At 39.3% G+C, this 19435-nt stretch overlaps 1 protein-coding gene and 1 long non-coding RNA gene across 2 annotated transcripts in view; one reads left to right on the top strand and one right to left on the bottom strand.

Annotated features, from left to right (window-relative positions):
• GMDS (GDP-mannose 4,6-dehydratase) overlaps window positions 1-19435 on the bottom strand; it is a 423256-nt gene that overhangs the window by 2558 nt on the left and 401263 nt on the right. The gene's annotated exons all lie outside the window — the stretch shown is intronic.
• LOC133266415 (uncharacterized) lies at window positions 14340-17622 on the top strand. Its single transcript, XR_009742388.1, has 2 exons — window positions 14340-15545; window positions 17334-17622. It is a non-coding gene; the product is annotated as an uncharacterized LOC133266415 (long non-coding RNA).

The raw sequence follows: 19435 nt of genomic DNA, 5'->3' as shown, positions 1-19435 counted from the left end.
ACGAGGAAATCCTTCTTAAAATAATAATTTCAGTATAAAAGCAAGTGCCTTCTATTCACTCCTTATTCAAACCACTCGTTAGAAGTGTTTTAAAACCACCTAGTTTTAAGTCATAAAAGACACAGCAGAAGACTTGCAGTTTCATTTTTTCTAAATGCTGTTTAATAATTTTAGACCCACAATCTTTTATCGAAAACATCATTTGAAGCTTGAAGGATACTGGGTTTCCATTAAAAAAAAAAAAAAAAGGATGGCGGAGAACAGAATGAATTGTCATCACTTGCTGTATGTAGCTGCATTCTGCTTTTGAACAGCTTGGGAGCAGTCTTTTAGCTTTCTTGGACAAATGCTTTTTGTTAAAACAGTTTATCTAAAAAAAATACCTAATTCCAGCCCTTCATTCAAAAACATAAACACTCAGCTGCTGAACAGGCCAAAATAAGGTTGGAGGGAGCTTGCAAATCAGTAAAAGTGAAGTTATTTGCAGTGCTGGATTATACACAGAGATAACACAAACAACTAGTGTATTAAATCCATTTAAGCATATAAAGAAGTATTTTTCATTTAAAAGTTCACATGCTTTAACAATGATGCAGCAAAGGTATTATGGTGTAATCTGTGACCAAAATAACAAAAAAAAAAGGAGAAAAAAGAAGATTTAATATATATGATAATACAAATTCCCCAGCTGACTTAGGTTAAAAGATTTTAAATGGCTCTCCTGAAGAAGTCTGTGTACTTCTGAGAAGCGCTACTTTGTAGATAGATTTATTTGAAAATAGCATTATGGACACAATGTCCCCTAAGCACTTTTAAAAAGGTTCTGTTACAGAAGTTACTAGGTGCAGAGATCAAATGAAACCGTAATATTAACACTATATTACATCTGGATTCAAGGTTTGATTGTATTCTTATTAGTGAAAGTTTCAACACTGAATGGAAATGATGACTGGAACAAAGCTATTCCTGATTAAAGGATTGTATTGCAGTCACGTTTCCTGTATTTTTCTACAAGTAGCTCATAATATGAAAACAATAAGGTAATTACAATAAAATAAGAATATTAAAAAAAGTTTCTCTTGGAACAGAATGACTGCTTGTTTATATTATTTAAGTCTTTCACTGAAACCAGAGATGCATCTGTCAGGCTTCCAAAAGGAAACAATCCACACAAAAAAAACCACAGCCCCCTCACCAGAATCCTCAGCCATGCCAATCATTAAAGCATATTGATTTTTCAGTGTCAGGGCTTCACTCTCTGGAGGTACAACCAGATCAGAAAGCAAGGAGAGAAGAAGTGAGGTTCCACTGGAGAAAACCAGGTTTTTTTTTGGGGGGGGGGGGGTAGAAGGTGGGTTGGGTCAGGAGGAAGGTTCTCAAAAAACAGCTGCTGCTGCTGAATGTAAACTGCTCAGTATCCCTGTTCTTGATGGAAAAGCACCTGATGAAATGACACTGCTTCATGTTTTCTGTTCCTGTGGGATAACTTTTTCTGTGGTGTCGTGCTTTACATACTGACAGGACTCCATGAAAACCCCGAGGATTTAGGTACTGAGCAAGTCTGCGAACCTGAAAACACTGATAAAGGCTTTCTGTTGTTTTTACAATACTCAGATCATGAACATAAAATTAAGTCTTTGCTTTTAGTTATCTGGTTTGGGAGGAACAAGCCCTTACTTTCTATGCAAATATAGTTAATATAAGTGAATAGTAATGACAAGTTTTACCTGCAAGCTGAGAGTCTGAAACAACATCTAGGTAAACATTTAAGTGGAAGGAAGATGGAAAAGACAGCAATTAAATTCCCCGCTGCCACTTAATACAAGAGTAAATTCTCCTATGGCTTTATACGCACCTCACTGTCATATGACTGCCTCTCAGAGAAAAGAACAAGTTTATCCAATGAGCCTTTCTAGTTTACCTTTTCTGTAAATGAGGCTGCATATCTGTGTAGAAAATACCCAGTTATTACTAAATCTGATTTTATGGTTATTCAGATTTATTGTCCAAATGCAGACATACACACGCATACAGATAAACAGAAAAATTTGTTACACAATGTGTTCAGGCCTTTTTAAATTTAGTTTTAAAACCATGAGACAAAAATGAAGAATATTTTAATGTAAATATCACGTTTCCCAAGCTCTTGCTCTGAGTGTCGTCACAATTCCTATCTTCACTTGTGCAGTGATTGATCTGGTTTCACTGTGCAATGTATCACTGTCTTACTCAATTAACTTTAACTGAAAATGTAAAGCCTCATGACAATGTGAGAAAAAGGAGATAGCACGGCCTGAAAGAAGGCCAAGGCTTCCTTTATTACTACAGCTCAGCTGATTCCCTTTAAAATTTGCCTTCACTGAAGCCAGAGCCCAGCGCCAGCTTTTGCTCTCTCTTACGGCAGAATAAAACCGAGATCAAGTCCTCAGTAAAACACCTGTGATGGAATTGTGCCCAGCTCCACTCACTGCAGCAGAGACAAGGCTTTACCTCTAAAAATAAACAGACTTGATCTAAGCACACAACAGTTTTACTGCATCTGAAAAGCAGCCAGGGTTACGTTCACAATCAGCACGACTGCTTGGAAGATTTGTTACATCAGAGCTCCCATAAGCAAAGAGCACAGACCTAGCTCGGTGGAGGCTCTGGCTTGCGTGTTTAGTCTTGCACTCTTTTGCTCGAGAAGTTTTGTCAGGAAGGATTTCAAGAATCTAGGGGCCAAAGTTTCCTGCAAACCCTGTTGTGTTTTATTATCCTCATTTCCTTCTTAAAACTGTTGCTTTTCAGCTTTAACTCATCCTATTAAAATAAGAACTAATAAACATAGCTACTTGATTAGGCAACATTAGCTTGCTTGTGTTTTCACCATTATCATAGAGTAGTCTGGGTTAGAAGGGATCTTTAAAGGTCAACTAGTCCAACCCCCCTGCAATGAGTAGACATATCCTCTACTATGTCAGTTTCTTCAGAGTCCTGACCAGCCTAACTTCAGGTGTTTCCAGGGATGGGGCAGTCTACCACTTCTATGGGCAACCTGTTCCAGTGTTTCACCACCTGCATTGTAAAAACATTTCTTTCTTATAGCTAGCATAAATCTACCTTCTTTTAGTTTAAAACCATTACCCCTTGTCCTGTCGCAACAGGCCCAGCTAGAAAGTTGTATCTCAGTAATGTATATATCAAAGTTTATATTATGAAATGGTCTTCCCTTTTGTGGAGTTTTCGGAATGTTTTTCATGGCATTTTTTAACGAGGGTTTGTGCTGCATCTCAGCAGTAACATCAGCCCCACAGTACATACAGGTATCTGCTGCAGCTCACTGATCAGAGAACAGCCTTGTTGCAAATAGTCAGAAGACTGCATTCGTTGTTCACTAGGCAGTTCTACCAACACCCTTATCCCCCACTTCCTAGCATTCTCCTGCATTTGCCACAGGGTCCTGTCTTAACCCAAATCTAACATTGGAGAGCAGTCTGTGTGACTTCAGTTGTGCTATTTTCTGGGCACTCTCTTAAGAATAGTAAGATCTCACTAAATCAGAGCTGCAGAAGCTGTAAATGTGCACCTTGCTGGTGCAGAATTGAGTGCACTGTTCAGCTAAGCTTGGATAGAACCCCAGAAGGAGTCACAGTAATAAGCACTGCATCTGCAGTTTGCTGCTCTGTAAGTACTTACGGAGATCCACAAGGCAGAGAGCACTGGCTTGATTTCCTTTTGAAGAGTAGTGTTTGCTATAATATCTATAGTAACAGGGAAAGAAACAGTATAGTTAAAAAGCAAAAGGCTCCTATCTCCATAATAAATATAAGGAGACTGAGATAAAGCATGTCAATGAACAAAACCCAAGCCTAATGAGGAACACAGTAAACATCTTCAGGAATTTAAGACAAGCCAGTGTTGTCTCTCAGTTTTCATTTTTTCTTTCCAGTGTTCTTAGAAAAGCAAAGTTGCGGAGCACTTACGGTACCAAGGGAATAAAAGAATGCCAGTGAATTTGGTTCCTGATCTAAATTTGTTTTAATGCAGCATGAACAGACTGCTTTCCACTCTTGGGTCAGCAGTCTTTTGCAGAAAGACAGTATTGTTTGCAAAGAACCACAGGAAGAGGCAAAAGCAACCAATAGGCTGAAGCTCACGTATAACTAAATGCCATTTAAAATAGGAGGCACAATGTTTTTTTTTCCCCTAGCGTGTTTTCCTATGCAAATCCCTTCTCTATTCAAAAAGCTCTGTTTTCACTAAAACCATGTCGAGGGGGAAGGAGAGGGGAAAGAATGACTTGAGGAAAGGGCTGGTTCTGCTTGGCGCTGAGCCCCTGCACATCTGATAGACCTTGGCAGGCTGCGAGTGCCGGGCATCTTTAGGGTAAGGCTTTATCTCAGGACTCCCCGGCAGCCATAAGGTGTGAACACACGCCACATGGTCAATAAAACCTGGGCAAAGCCTTTGCTTTTCTGCCAGGAACCAGGGGCGTTAGAACAACAGCTTTATCTTATCCGTTCGATAATCTTTAATTTGACTAGTTTCCAAAGGGTTAAAGCAAATGAACTCAGAGCAGCAATAAACATTAGGGTGATAATAATGGTAGCGGAGCTCCTCTCCCTCCTCCTCGTCTTCCCCTGCGCCTTTTCCACTTCAGTGCTGCCTATCAGCCCAAACCGAAGCTGAAGCCAGACCTTTCTTTTCAATGACAGGGGGTGATAAGAGGCACGAAGAAAACAGCAAGCTGTCTGGTCTGCTCAGGAAGTCGGGAACGGGTGGTATTGTCCATCAGCGGGGCCACGCGGCGGCCGGAGGCCAGGAACAATGCTCCACTCTGGGGAAATGGGCTCGCTCAGCACCGGCCCTGGCAGCCCCACCGACAGCGCAGATAAAACGGGAAAGCAGGGGGAGCTGGCCCCGGGTGCCTTGAATCCTAATCGCTGTGGCAGAGGCGGTGCCCCAGTTAATTGACGAGTGGCTGCAGCCCGCACGTCCCTGGGAGGAAAGCATTGTGCAGACCTCAGCCGTGGTGCAAGTGTCAGTGGAGCTGCAGGCGCAAGAGCCCCTTGCAGGGCTGCACAATACTCAGATCTTTCCGTTTGCCAAGTGAAGCCTGAGAAAACGTCTTGGCCAGTGCCGTCCCTCGAGCCGGATAAAATTCCTCCCGAATTACAGCCCGATATCCCTGAAGCCAGTGCTGAATTTCACTTGCTTTGGATCTGGTGCTGAGCTCGCTCATCAGGAGCCATCCCACACAGGGATCAGTGTAGCTCTGTGCCAAGGCATCCTGCTGCAAGTTGGGCCACGGGTACTTTTGAGGATGCCATGTGTGAGGCAGGCTGACTGGTGTTACCCCTGCAGCAGGGAAAGCCCCGCTGCTGCAAATGGCAAAATTCCCGCAGCTGGCTGAGGTGAGGTGGGTGCTTCCCTCCCTCTTAGGTTGTGCCAAGGCTTAATTCTGTGCTCCTAGGAAGATCTGGAAGGTGTTCTCTAGCTTGCATACAAGTGTAATTGTAACCTTAGTTCACGGCTCTCCAAAATTTCAAGCAGGCTGCTGAATGGCAAAATTGTTTCTAGAAAAAGCAGGGAACTTCTGGGGGAGAGGAAGTACATTTGCCGTGTACAGGCCGTAATTATGATAGTGCTGGCATTAGCACTAGACACATAAACACTTTCTTTCTGATGTGGCATAGCCAGTCATCCAAACGTACACATCATAGCTAAAAATCTTTACCATGTTTGCTGAAATGCAAACTCAAATGCTATCATGAACCAAACTAGGCTTTTTACAACTCCTCTAACAGAATTGTTCCTTGCAAGTGCTGGTTAAAAGTAATACCACTCTCAATGGCTGTCACTGCCCTGTAGCTTGGCTGCTGATAGGAAATGATGAGTGAGTGGACGTTTGCATGCTTCAAGCTAACCTGTGCATAAAGAGGTGTCTGAATAACCTGGATTTTGCATGACATGGGTTAGAAGCACTTCTTCTTTAAAGCAGATGTTTTGGAAAGGTTGTATGTGAGCACGTTTCTACAGGCTCCCTGGCCAGGTGGTAGAGAGAACGCCCATGTGTCACCTTAACATCACTAAAAATCAAGTTCCTGCAGTGGGTGAACGTTTTTCATACAGGTGGAGATCAGCTACAGTATAGGGAAAGAACAGATTCTCTTTTCACTGGTACCTCCAAGTCCTGCTTTTGTTCGCTATTAAATGTGTTTGCTTCTTGTTCCACTGTGGCAAGAATTTTGTGGAGGAGAGTAAGACAATCATGTCTTCGTTGTGCAGTTTTATTGCCACACACAGTGTGTAATATTCAGGCAAGGACATGGTACCTTTTAAAATTATTAAATGTCATTATCACAATTTTTTGATCCACTCACTCTATTTTTCTCATCACTCTGTACTCTTCACATTTCCTACAAAGATCAGGAAATCACTCTATGAAGCTGTTTGATTTCAGTGGGTTTTATTGTGCAGTAACAGCTGCATTTCTTACGGGAAATGGAATATGGCCCCTAGGGTTAGCTGTCTTCACTGACTGACATGTCAAGGTGAATAGGAAAGCTGATAACACCAGAAATCCATGCTGCAAGGCTACTTAGTTTCTTATCTTCTTCCACTGAAAAATGTTTAATTTATAACAACTTATATTGGAAATGTTAATAGGTTTAGTCAACATTGCTGGTCAAATATCAAATGATAAGCAACAAACCAATAAAGATTAGGACAGTGATCTTGTATTCTAGTTACAGATGTTTATCTACCCTTAGAGCACTAAACATCAATTTAATGAAGGCAGGTCTGTGACTAGTGGGATACTGCTAATTCCATAGGATAAATTCTTTATCTGATACAGGATGGATTGTTCTGGTGATTTTACTACCCCTATGGATATTCACATCTCTGGAAAAATCAAGGCATTATGTTAACCTCAGAATTATGTTAAAAGTCTTTTTTGAATGGTGTGCTGTTATATTTACCCTAATAAAAATATTAATTTACTCAGAATGTCCTTTTTCATCTCAAGAAGATGATGGAAAATTCTAACTCACCTGTAGCGGCAATTTCTGTTTTCCCTGCATCCAGTGCTCATCTCAGTACTCTGAAGGCTTGGCTGTGACTCATGTTGAGTGGAACAAACAACATTCCTTTCTTACCTGTGTATTGATATATGAACGTTTTTCCCCCTGAAGGTTGTAGTAAGACTGAGGGAGGAAAGGACTTTCACTGCTGGCTGCTTTTTAGAGCAGCCTCCCTCTACATGGTCTTAAACCTGACCTAATTTATAGGACACATCACCTTTAGTCTCTGCCCCTGCCCTGCCCTGCATTCCAATTTCTGACTAAAACCCACATCTAATTTGAAAACCCCTTTCAAGACAGAATATACGGACATAATTTAAGCTTGGAAAGACTTAAAGGGAGCTCGTGAGCTGAGCTTTTGTTGTCCAGGGGAAAAAAAAATAATTTCAAACACATATATGGAGCAGACTCAGGAGGGAATACCATAGGGTTCCTGTCTGCAAAAGGGAAGCTATCTTTGCCTGGACACCTGCAGTTACAAAGAAAGCAATGGTCCACAAAAGGGTTAAATTAAAACAAGGTAGGATAATTTCTGATTCTGAGTACGTCCCAGATGTATTCTCCAGTGCACTTGATAGAGAAGGAAGTCCAAGCAGTGGCCTTTCACATGACATCATAAAAGCCTAATTTATCACCAGCCACCAAACATCTAGAAAATCATAACATCCTTTCAGGAAAACCATGTGCAAAATAATCAGAGTTACTTTGATGAAAGCTTTCGTGCTTGAATCCAAGTAGGACACTACAAAGAATAACCCTTTGCAGGTACTGGCATATAACAAAGCAGGTCACATTTAATGCTTCAAACTCATGCTTTATCCATGAAAAGGCTTATGCATTTCCTGCCTATAAACAAACATATTTCTGTTCTGCATGTGTGTTCAACCAAGACTGCTAAGATAAAACACTGGTCACTGATGAGTCCAGGCAAGGTAGCCAGCTAGATATTTCCTTTACAGATGAAAAGCATGCTACTGCTGCAAATAAAAGCACTGTGCTCCACACTCCCTTGTCTCACAATCCCTTGCAAGTGCATTAAGGATGTGGGCTGACTATTGCCACAGCATCTCACAGCTTTTGAAAGGATAAAGCTCTCCCAGTACATTCAGCATCATGGCTATGCTGAACTGAGGGGTGCATTCCACCTGAAAACCTCCAAAACCACTTTGAAAAATACACTCCCTTGTGTCTATCCAAGGTTCTTCTGCATCATCATTTTTTTGGTGGCTGGTATAACCTGACTGTCTTTATGGAAAAATACTGCTCAGCAAGCAGTTTATCTCCGTAAAATCAATTGGCTTCACATTTGTAAATGAAATCAAACAAGTGTGCTTTTTCTGTTGATTAGGTAGACAAAACAGACCATAAAGCAATTAATGAATGGCTACAAATATCATCTACATGGCATTCGAGATTATTTTTTTTGTCTGTAACGTGAGTTGGCTGGTGTGTATTTAAATGTGCAGATTCCAATAGCCATTCAGTTCACTGAGTCCAATTCTTAATAATCTGACCCTTAGGCTCCTGCTGGTCAATGGCCACAGGTTCTTCTGGTCTGACTAGAAAAATAACCGGATTTTCCACACCATTCTTGGTAGTTTGTTGTTGCATGTTCTCTGATCTTGGTTAATAAAAATAACTTCCTATTACATTTCCTGCACAGGAAAGCCTGGGGAAATAAAAAAATCATAATTTTTCCTATTCTATCTTTCACTTTCACTCAGAGCAGACATCCAACCCACCACAGAATCTTCCAAGGAATCAATAAAATAAATACAACTATTTTGTTTTGAAGATCAGTATTTCGTTCTCTTCCATCCTTCTGTTTCCTGGGTATTTCATTTCTCTCACTTTCCTTTTTATTTGAGTCTTTCTCCTGTTTTGTCTAATTTATTTTCCTGTAAAAATCCCATTTATCCCTTTTTATTGTAAGATAGTTTTCTTTGCTGATATGATGTCTCTCCCAATCTTTCACTCAAGCTCCTCTGATTTCTCTTTTGAGCATCATTCTCCTGTTTCTCACAAATACCTTCTTAAACCTGGCCTTATTTCCCTATCTTTCCTTCACCTTCAAATGTCACCTCACACTGAGATTTTGTTCTCTTTTCTGCTACAGTGATCTTTTCATTTGAATATTTTTCCATTTTTTTCTCGCAGGTAATCTCTACGTAGTCTCAAAGACTTGTTCCTTCTTCTTTTCTGGTGATAGTCCATCACATACTAGTGCCAGCTTCTCTTCACTTGGGTTCTGAATTTGGTGTAGAATATTGCAGGGTTTGGGAGACGATTTATATTACCACTAACCCAGAAGAGGTTTGCTGATAGGGCTGAAACTATGTTGAAATAAGTTTTAGAAAAGAAAAAAGATCTCCTAAAGCACTGTAAGTGCCAGTTTTAGTAAGGGAAAAAAGCAGATTCATTTACTGCTGTTACTGCTCACAGTAGCTGCCTATAAAATTCCACAGATTTGGCAGTGCGTTTGTCATATATACTTAAAAAGCGTGCATAATATGCTCTGTTTCTTTCCAAAGCATCACCAAATGCAAATACCACTTCTTGAAATCTGTCCTCTCAATGACCTTCTTCTCTTAAACACTTTCAGTTAAACAAGAAAGGAATTTTTGATCTGTTACCAGAAAATTTTTCATTATTTCACCCTGCAGCAGTCAAATATGAAAGAACATTACAGAAGGAAACATTATGAAATATATATATATATTTCCTTCTATATATAAAAGGAAACAAATATGAAAGAACATTATAGAAGCTAGCATTTTCTAATGGTCTTGCCCTACTTACCAACCTCCTTTAGTTCCACAATTAAAAAGCAAGCAAACTACTCAGACATACACAGCAGCAGGCATGGGCTCAGAATACTCCAATGCTTTCACCTGTGTAACATTTAAAATGCGAGATGCCTCATCCATCACTTGAGTTCTTTACAAGGAAAGTGTCTCTTGAGACCATTTACACAGAAATCATCTATTGCCAAGTTTTGATATGGAAGACAGAGCTGTTCCTCAGACAAGCAATCCTGTTTTTCGTTTGTGTTATGGCAGGGTAGAGACGCCAGGTAAGGGTCTCATCACACATTGCACAAACACAGAAATGGCAGCCCTTTCTCTGAAAATCTATCAAAGTCAAATATCAGCTCCTGGAATATTCTGTTAGAATTCATCTACAGCTTGCATCTCTTTTCCACTGCTGGTCACCAATAAACGTTACAACTTGGTTTACTTTGTTTGATGTATTCCAACGTATCAGGCAATAAGTAAGAACACATAAAGCCATGAATGACAGAGTCATTGTGTATCTACTGAGAATCTAAAAAGCAGCTGAAGAAGCCTAGATAAACATCTTGGCAGCTTCATTTCACTTGTAACCTGAGCAAGACTTCAACTAGATGTAATACCATTTAGACAAAACAGAACTGCTTTACAGCAGCACTGCAGTGACTATGAAGGACCACCAGAGGAGAAGGACACAGATTTTATATCATTAAGAAATAGCAATAAAATCACAATGGCAAGAATGCAATGTCATCCCCATTTTACAAAGCAAAGTGAGGCAAGATGATTTAGGGACTTGACCAACAGCAGGAATCAGAGGGAGAAGCAAGAAGAGAGCCTAGGCTGTATCCCCCAGTTTCCCTCTGATATATAGCTTACTATACAGATAAAACAGGCAAAGCAGTCACATCAATAATCTAGCATAATTTGCCCTGAATAGGTCCTTGATGTTGATTTGTAGTGAGCAGCCCACCAGCAGCAAACTGGTCCAAGGATGAATGGACATATAGCACCCTAATGCAGCAAGTGACTTATTTAACTACATATTGTTTGTTTTTCTGAAGTTTCACTTCTATTTCTACCCCTGGATTTTCTTTTATAACTTCTTTCACATAAAAGTCAAATACTCACTGTAGTAATCCTAAGAAACTTCTAGTTTGCTCAACTTTTCCCCTCCAGCCCCCTATTATTGACTTGGGAGTAATAGTACTTATAGTATATAGTTTTGTCTTCTGTGCTCTAAAGAGTTAATTTTCATATTTTCAAAGGTTTTCTGTACATATAAGAAGTCAGAGCAAAAATTTAACATGTCAAAGAGTTGAGAGTCGTTGTAATCACAGGATCCCAGCACTTTCTGTTTTATGAAAACAAGCTAACAAAAAAGGATAATGTAATATTAATTACAGGACTACAAAGGTTGGCAATACAGAGCAAACAGAAATTTATTTCACTTTACTGTTGTTTAGGCAGGGATTCACTCTCTCATTTCCGAGGAAGGAACCTGCAGTGCACTGGTACTGCAGCCTACAGAAAGCAGAATGCTTTCCTTTCACCCAATTTCATTTTCATTCCAAAAAACATGAGACTTCATCAAAACTTTTTAGGAGCGCATCATCCCACAAATTATTTTTTAAATTAAATATAAAAGCATTGAAACTTACCACAGCTGCACAACACTTTATAAACTTTGGCCAAGGTATCCACAAATTCATAATTAAATTTCCATTTACTATTAGAAAAAATACAAGAAAAGGCTTCACATTCTGATGAGGTACTATTATCTGTTCAACAGTGCTACCCACAATATCTCACTTCACTAGCACACAACGGAAGCATGAAACAACCAAAAGCTATTGTAACCAGAAAACCCCAAACCAAAATGATACTACAGCTTCTAAATGAGCTTCAAATACACTAGCACGTGGTATATGGCGTAACTGGTAATTTCTGTGGTCTTGAGGTTTGATTTGAAAATATAAAGACTAAAATTGTTCACTGTATATATATATAAAAACTATATTAACCTAGATGGACTGTCTGGCAGTTTACACTAATAAAGACCCAAATAAACTAATTGTATCTTTTTAAAGTAACCTGGTATATATTATAACAGCATATACTACAGTGAAGTCCCATGAACTTACTCTTTCATACAGGAAGTAAACTGATAGAGCTCTGACTTTTCATAGCATCTTTTGGCATCGTTTATATTTAAATAATAACAGTCAGGTTCATTTTCATCAACATAAAAAGAAGTTCAGATCTAATCAAGAAACAGCACTGTCTCCTGACAGTGTCTGCTCTATGCTTGCTTCAGCACGTAGGCAGCACCTGGCACTTCCATGGCTTGATCATTACTATTGCTCTTCAAATTATGCCTGTCACACAGGTTAGGAAAACATGAGTAATTAAACATGAACAGCATCATAAAATAATAGTAAGAAAAAAATTAATAATCATCCAAAAGAGTGTTTGGGGCACCTCCCTAAACCACCTTGGATTTCTGCCCCTTCTGCTCAGACAGTTTTCCTCTGTGTACTTTTTAATTATTTCCTTCATGAGTCCTTTAAGGCAAAGAAGTTTGTAGAGGTGGGAAAAAACCCATGTATTAGAACTGATGAGAACAGTGATATGCAAAAAAGAGAAATGCCAATTAAGTCTTCTCTGAACTACTGCAGTCTGATTTTGAATTGCTTACGGCAAAGACTTATGCCTCATGATGACACTGCTAGCTCCAGATGTGTGTATTTTAAATGCAAAATTTCAGAAGCTGCTTGTTTTATTTGAGACTTGCACTACAGCTGGTCACTGGATGCAGTATCTCTCTTCTGATCCATAAGCTCATCATACCAAGTTCAGTATTTGAACCATATGCAGGTGAATGCAGAATTCCACAGTTCTGCAGCCCCAGCAGTACCTGTAGATGTGTGCTTGCTTTTGCTCAAGTAGTCAACAACCAAACTCATTCCCAGCTCAGTTCTCTTACAAAACCAGCATAAAAAAATACAGAAATAAAGACTGAGACTTTGGACCATGTTATTAACAATCCTAAGCAGACTGTTGCAGCCTATTTTTGTGCGCATGGTTACTGGAATTGAGCACACAGTTCTGGTAATTGCATACAAAAATGACCAGCTACATGAGTAACGGGACATTGCCTTCTGCAATTATTATTGTGTAGGAAATGTGTGAAATGTGTGATCCTTCATGTTAGTAGACATGCAAATATTGGGTAAAAATAGCATTGTTTCCAGCTGCTTTACATCCAGAATAGTTATTCAAGTACCTAACCAAAAGGTGCAAGCAACTCATTCATTCCTACTTGATCTGTGTTTTGCATGGGTATGAATTAGACAAAGCACAGTGTTGGGGAGACTCGTGCCTGTCTACATAAAAAGAAAAATCAGTGCAGCAACATACATAATGTTTAACACATTCAAATCCACATATTAAAAGCACTTTTAGAGATGGTTCTTGTTCTCATTGAGTAATTTTTGCTGGAGTGTGTGCCCTAAGTTATGTATTTTCATGCAAACTTCAGCACCTCTCTGAGATAAAGCTGTTCTTCCCACCAGTCTAAGTGCTTCATTTTTCTATATTCAAGATCAAAATTGTTTCATTTACCACATCAGAGGTGCTAACTGGTGTACTGAAAGTGCACCAGCAGTTCAAGACACCTGCTCAAGATATCTAACAAAGTATTTTGGCTGGGAATACCCCTTTCTGGGAAGGAGGGACTTGCATGTTCTCATGTAAACTCCCCACTGAAATCCACAGGACCCTGGCCAAGCAGTGACGGAGTGGGTTAAATACAGACAAACTTTGTAATGTTCATTATCACTGTTGGTAGCATCCCACCAGGCTAAACTTACAAATTTGGCAGTTGGAAGAAATTAACTGTCTGCATCTGTCATTATTCCTGCTCTTTACATATCTGAGTGATTTAGTCCTCTGTCCACTAGCTTGGAGTAAAGACCACTAAACTTATATGCAGATTCCCTCTAGTTGACTTCAGGGTTTAGTTTAAGCTCTTTTTTCTCAGCATCAACAGATAAGATAGGATGCATACCCTGCTTAGTTCGTTCTTGGAGCAAGTGACCTTGGACATTCTTAATATGTCCAATTTATAATTCTTTTTATCTTCTCTCTGTTGTTTTTCTACTACATTTTTTTCCGTTTTCACCATTAACTTCCTCCCTATCTTCTTAAAGGCTCCATCCCTGGCCTTCCCCAGCTCAGTGCAATCCCTGTCTTTTGCTTTCCCAAGTCTTTCCCACCTTTCACATGTATCAATACATATATACTTCAGTCTTTAGTCACATCTCTGGAGAGGATGTTTGGTTAAGTTGGCTCCCTCCACTAACCAGCTTTCCAGCAGAGTTTGATTGCCAGGACTGAGGCAAATTATACTCAGATTCATTAATTAAGATATAATAAACTCCATTTGCTCTTTATCAATGTGCCATATGTGGTGAGAAAAAAAAAAAAAAGGGTATATGAAACCAGGAGACCCTCTGGCTGGTTTATGGGCCCAAAATCTTTCTGGGAAGGTCACAAATCTCCAGATATCTCCACACATTAAGTTTTGCACTTGGATTTCTAATTTAGCTGAAAGATGTGTAAAACCACATGCAGTCAGACAGCTCCTTGGCTATACATCTGAGGAAGCTCAAAGCATAAGTTATGACTTCCAAAGTCAATTGTAACTTATGCTCACTAAATTGGCTCCAGATCCACCCTTTTCAGACAGTAGTATTGGAATAATTTATTCTTTTGGTGAAAAGCACCCATTTAAACTAAACCACACCCCCAGCTGGGAGTCTCACCAGCAGAAGTGCCAAAGGCAGAGGGATTCAGAGGCGCACAGGGCTATTGGAGGCCAGCGGAACAGGGGTGAATAAAGCACAGTATGTAATAGTGTCTGTCAGCACGCTGAAACGTATAACCTCTCCCTAACATAGGGGGTCTGCAACAAAAATCTGAGAGGAAAATTTGTTCCTGCGGTTCAATCATCACGTTAGACAAAGAGGTTTCCTTGCTTTTAACATCCATGCAATTTATACCAGAAATCTTACGGATAGCGGTGAAACCATTGCAGCTTTCTGGGGACCTAATGTTTTGATCTAAGCCCTCAGTGTGTATCTTGTTTTCTCCCATCAAGAAAATGCTGTACATAAATATGGCACAAGGGGGATGAAAGCTGTAAGTTTAGACATCTAACCCAGATGCCAAGTTAAAAGCCTAGCCAATGAAGAGGTACAAAATCTACATAAACTAGGAGCTTTTCTTTCACTAATTACAGTGGCAGCCTGAGTTAAATGGCTTACATGAATTCATCCCCTTCCAATGGCAGCAGTGATTTGAAGCGGTTTGCTTCACCAGAGAGTTAACTTCCCCGTGAAAGTTTGCTTCACGAGCTACCTATGTAAACACTGACATACACATCTTGCAAAGACTTTTCTTTCCCCAGGTGAACTGCTGCATCACCAGATACCCAACAGGAATCTCCTCCTTTAAGATCCTTAATAGCAGCAGCTGCTGAAGGGAAAGGAACTGTAGAGACGCACTTGTTGCCAAACTGTGCATTTAGATGGAAGGAGGAGAAACAGATGGGGAAATCACTCTTCAGACAGTATTTACTAGCACAATCAGCACCTGAGGCAGCACTTACTCAGGTGCTGAAATTACAGAGGTAAGTTTTATGATGAGAAATATATCCCTCATGTGACAGCTATATTTTTCATCATGGATCATTAAAAGCAGATGATCCGTCAGATAACTACTTGATTGTAACGTGCATCACAGTAAAACCGTCAACTTTCTGTTTTGTTTTACAACCCTGGTTACATCTGGAATGCTTTCAAGAAGGATGCTGATGTTCGCTTTGGGTACAAACTGACTCAGGGCACTTCTGGACTGCTACCTATGCAGTAGTAGATAACAAGAATAATGAGAAATGATAGCAATATTACCTCCAATTTTGCTACTAGGAAGATCCCTATATTACCACCAATATAAATTTGTTCAATATTTTTCTTGGACTGGACCACAAGGAGGATTCTTAATTGTCTTAACAACTTTGTCTTCCTTTTCAGTCAAACAGATTATTCTTTCCAGTCCTACATATCCTCTTACATTACAGATCTTTTCTACAACTACTAATTCAATAACAATAACGATAATAGTAAAATGAGTATTTGTAGTAACTAGCATAGTTCCATATTTCTATAATAACACCAGTAATTTCTTCACATAGTATTTGTTGTTAGTAATTGCTAATTCTTGTCCTCTAAGAGGTAGGCAAAAAGGTGAAACTACTTTTCCAAGGTTGCAGAGCAAGCCTCAAGTAAAATTCCTGATTTATCTGAGAGTACATAGTGGAAATGTGAGCTTTGCTGCAATTGGACACCCCAAAGAGACATGTTACCAAAAGCAATTTTAAAAAAGACTTAAAGATCTGCTCTTGAAGATTGTTATCTCAGCAGAGCACTAAAATTGGAAATAAGTTGTCCTTACTGATGTGCAGTCTGCCTCTTTGCTTGGCAAGGTTACAACCCCGTTAAACAAAACAAAACAAACCAAGCCTCTGGTCTTGCACAACTCTGCCAGGAGGGCTTGCAACTTCTTTGGACAATTGAGGTTGCTTTTAAATTGTGGGGTTGATCCATTACATGTTGAAATCAGCAATGCTGAACCATAGCTCAATATTCAAATGAGTTTTGTATGGAGGAACAGCATTTCTGTAACCAGCCAGGACATTGAGTCACTTCATTCTTGACCTTAACCAAACAGGTTAAAGCAATATATACTTCATATTGCCCTGCAAAGCTCAGCTGTGCTTGGTATTAGCAAAAACTTTCATTCTTTCCAAGTATGAGACTTCAGCCACTTTTGTTCTGACTGCATGATAAAATTCAGATGTTTAAAAAAGATCCTTCTCCTCTACAAATGCCCACCCAAGCAGCACCAGCAGGGTTTCTGCTAAAACCTGACAATGAAATTTGCCTTTGGAGAAAGACAAAGCATGGAAAACTTTAGTGTAAACAACTGTTTCAGAAAATTATGAGTGCACCAGCCTGAGGTAGAGGAGTTGTAAAGGAATGTATTTTGTCAGCTCAAATTCAACAGACCTTATCAAGCACTTAAAGTCCCTTATAGTCTCTTAGTGTACAGTTCAGGCCTTCTCCACTGCACTGATGGTGGTCTGACCAGCCCTTCACCCCAGTCACACAAATGCAGTTTTCTTTTGCAATAGTAGAGATACAGCTAGCTCCTAAGGGGACTCTGTAAGTGGAAGATACCTGTCCCCAGAGCCAACTGTGCCTGTGTGTCTGCTAAATTACTGAACTACTTGAACTAGATGATCTTTAAGATCCCTTCCAAAACTAGCTATTCTATGATTCTATGATTCTGCTTGTGCTGAGTAGCTAGGAACTGATGGGACTGAGTCTGTCTTCTTCCTTGATACCTTACTAGATAGATACTGGGGAGGAGCATGGAAGAAGAGAATCAATGATTAAGTGATGGAGAAAGTGCCATGCTCTGGATCCATAAGGACAAAATGGGCAGAAATAGGGACTACACTTGCAAAATAATTGGGACGTCTCTCTGTTGTGAGGTAGGTGTTCTCACTGATGATCCTAGAGATGTTTATGTGTCATTAAGATGATGAAAGGAGCTTTAACACCTGCCTGGTTGTAGGGAAACAGTGCCCTATCAAGACCTAGATCATGCTACCTGTAATAAAGTACTTATAGGATGAAAACAAATGTGCTGGGGTGTGTGTGTGCGTGTGCGTGTGTGTGTATCCACGTGTCTGTGTGTCTGTGTGTTGTGAAGTAGGGGTTGAATTGCAGGCAGTACATCTCCCCCCCTTTTTTTCTTTTTCATTTAAAATTACTGTATTTAAACTGAGGGGTGTAACTAGAAACCGGGAGTTTAAAAAAGCAGAAGGTAAGCAAGATACGTGCAAGTGTTGCTACTGCATTTCCACAGTCTTCAGGTTATCTAATAAAACTATTATCTCATTTTGCAGATAAGGCATTGCTATTTCAAGTTAAGTGATATTTCTATTTAAAAATTCATATTTCATTGTAAAAATAATCTCTGAAAAACAGGTCTATACTTACAAAATCAAGAAATACATTGGAAGCACAAGTTTTTAGATGCTTCTGTTACTGCAAACATCAGATATCACAAAAAAAAACCACTCTTTTTTTTTTTTCAATATGGTTATTAATTTTTGTATTCCAGTAGTTCTCTAGAGTATGTCCTTGCATATAGAAAGATAGAAGCTCCTGTGTTTTGTAAGCAGAAATTCCTTTTGCCAGAGAATCAAACTGGGATTTGATGGTTGTCCTACAACACTTTTAAGGAATTAGCCTTCATTTATCTGCTTGTGTCTTTAATTGTTGGTATGATAAAAGTTTGGATAATCTCTGAGGAAGCACAAGAAAATGTAAAAGAAATTTGTATTTTATTTTTTTTTGAATCATTAATTACCTGATAGTCCTTGCAGCTGGGGAGGGTCCTCCAACTTCCCTTCTAGTACAACATACAAAATCTCTTTCATGATAGTTAATTTCAATTGCAAGACATTCATTTCAGTATTGTGAGATTTCACACTAGGGTTTACTACTACACTTTCTAATTGACGACCCTCTTCCCATCCTTGCAGCAATATCTCTCTGCCAAACCATCCCAATGTTCGTATTTTAATTGAGGCTAATTGAATCCATCTGCCACATGACTCAGGGGTTACTCTGAACTGTAGAGAAAAGTCTATTCCTATGACAGATCTCAGAGATTTCAGCCCTGCTTTAAGAGAATGCTGTTTTCTGTTAAATTTTTTTGTAAAGGAAGTTTAGATTTTAGCACAGATGTTTGCACAGCAGTGAAGAACTGAATGAGACACTTGACGCATCTCTGCCAAGCAACCTAAAGTCAAAGGTAACAAACATATGGCTACTGGTCTCTGTGTCATAGCTTGCATGCCCTTACTCATGATGCTGAAAGGTCATTTTTACAACTTGTTATGCTTTTGCTATCACAGAGATTGTTGCTGTCCTTGAGTATAGAAATAGAAAATACTTATGCCAAGAAAGCGCTTAAAATGGGCACTAATGTGGAATGTGTTTCTACTTTTCTTTGCAGCCAAAAAGAAGGTAGTATTTAATAAGTAGGACCTGTGAGTGTGTTCGTGAACAATTCTCAAATAAATTGGAGTGTATGATTACTTTTCATTGGCAACTGAAGAATCACAGTATTATTTTGACATAGTTTGGCCACTGACATATTTTTAATTGAGGGATAAACACATAATATTATATTACTTCAACTGTTGTTATAACAGTGCATATAAGTAACTCCTGCTGATTTAACAGTGCTTGGAAAAAATAATACAGCATTTGTCTCCATGGAACAAAATTCTTCAAGATCCTGGCAATTAGTTGAATGAAGTAACAGAAGCAACAAAAAATACTAAAAGTTCTAAATAACTAATGGGAACCAAACTCAAGCAGCTTCCCCTATGCCAAGAACCACAGAGACCTGATCTTGACTTTTAGCAGTTCTGCCTTTAAC

Source organism: Pezoporus flaviventris, unplaced genomic scaffold, assembly GCF_033815535.1.
Source record: "Pezoporus flaviventris isolate CSIRO_AGI_PZ_B2104156 unplaced genomic scaffold, CSIRO_AGI_Pfla_v1 ptg000007l, whole genome shotgun sequence".
Taxonomy (NCBI): Eukaryota; Metazoa; Chordata; class Aves; order Psittaciformes; family Psittacidae; genus Pezoporus; species Pezoporus flaviventris.
The sequence above is the reverse complement of the archived record's forward strand: the minus strand, read 5'-3'. Positions and strand labels throughout refer to the sequence as shown.